We start from the raw sequence: 1,506 nt of genomic DNA, 5'->3' as shown, positions 1-1,506 counted from the left end.
AAAAAAAAAAAAAAAAAAAAAAAAAAAAAAAGAAATATGTAAACCCCAAATGCTCCTCTCAAGAAAGTTCCTTTGCGCACAAACAAAAATTAATTAATTAAAAGGGTATCCCAACTCTATAAACAGAATAAGTTGACTCTATATGGAAAAGTCTGGGTTTATCTGCTGATTTTACCTATCTCTGAGGATTATTTCCCCCAAATCTATTGAACTCCCCCCCAAAACAAGTAAGTATCAAGTCCAATATAGACTTTTAAAACATGTCATAAATGGCATTTGAAGATCTTATCCGAGCAAATCAAGAAAATTGAGGGACAGTATAAAGGAAATCTGCATCTGAGTTATTTTTAATCATTGTAAGAAAAGCGATCTGGCAAAAGCCAATTGGCTTATATTGATTTCAAAAATCATTTTCTATATTAAAATGCTCTAAATACAAATTAGCTTTCTTTGCTCAATATTTATTATTGTTTCACTTGCCTTGAAATAACATGAGTCGAAGTCCTTATATATATCATTTCCCTTGGAAGATCAGCTCATTGATGCATAAAATGAAAAAGAAGACGTGTGTGTGTGTGTGTGTGCGCGTGTAGGAAGGGTGGAGAGGGAAGATTCTCCATTTTTTTCTCCATTTTTAAAGTCTATGAGAAAACATTACTTAATCTGACCCACTACTAAATATAAAAAGTCAGTGCCCTATAAATACCTATAAATACATGTGACTTTGTAACAGACCCAAATGCTCATTTATGCCTTTTTATAGTGGAATACCAGACAGACGGCAATAACAAAAAGATTTCCCATTCTTTTATTAATATAACCTTCTGAAATTAAGCTTTCCACCAAATGGAAACCACAATAAATATTACTTTTAAAATCTACGCACAATTTCATCCTCTACTGGTGGCAGAAGTATCATTTTACAACTTCTGATGATGGCTTTGATAAAAGTCATTTAAAAATAGCTACAAATTACTTAGAAGAAATCATGGCCTGTAAGTGTATAGTTTTCAAAATACATCACAAAACAGAAATTGGGCATTTTTCAGGGGACACGGGTCTCTTCTTTTCTCCCTCTTCCCTTTTCCCTTAGAAATTGTTTTTAAGTGAGGAAAGAAAATAATGTTCAGGGAATTCCCTGGCGGTCCAGTGGTTAAGACTCAGTGCTTTCACTGCCAGGGCCCAGGTTCAATCCCTGGTCGGGGAAACCAAGATCCCACAAGCCACGTGGCGTGGCAAATTAATAATAATAATAGTAATGTTCAAAATAAAAAGGAGGGGGGACAACCTTGTCACTAAATTCCTGCAACTGAACCAGACAAGGAAAGGTTTTTCAAGAAAAGGAAAAAATCCACAAATGAGATGGGGAGGACGTCTGAGAACTGAATTGGGATCCAGTTTTATGGGATCTGACGTGAAACAGCCTATAAATAAAGATGAAACTAAAACAACCCTGGGCAAAATCAAAGGATGAATGTGTAACACGTAATCTAGCCCAGCAAGAAA

The 1,506-nt window shown here is 35.0% G+C and overlaps 1 protein-coding gene across 1 annotated transcript in view; it reads right to left on the bottom strand.

The window, feature by feature from the left end:
• The window catches only part of GLT1D1 (glycosyltransferase 1 domain containing 1), a 106,984-nt gene that overhangs the window by 54,850 nt on the left and 50,628 nt on the right, over positions 1-1,506 (bottom strand). The gene's annotated exons all lie outside the window — the stretch shown is intronic.

This window comes from Lipotes vexillifer, unplaced genomic scaffold, assembly GCF_000442215.2.
Source record: "Lipotes vexillifer unplaced genomic scaffold, Lipotes_vexillifer_v1.1 scaffold671, whole genome shotgun sequence".
In the NCBI taxonomy this organism is placed as follows: domain Eukaryota; kingdom Metazoa; phylum Chordata; class Mammalia; order Artiodactyla; family Lipotidae; genus Lipotes; species Lipotes vexillifer.
This window is presented reverse-complemented; position numbering and strand designations above follow the sequence as displayed.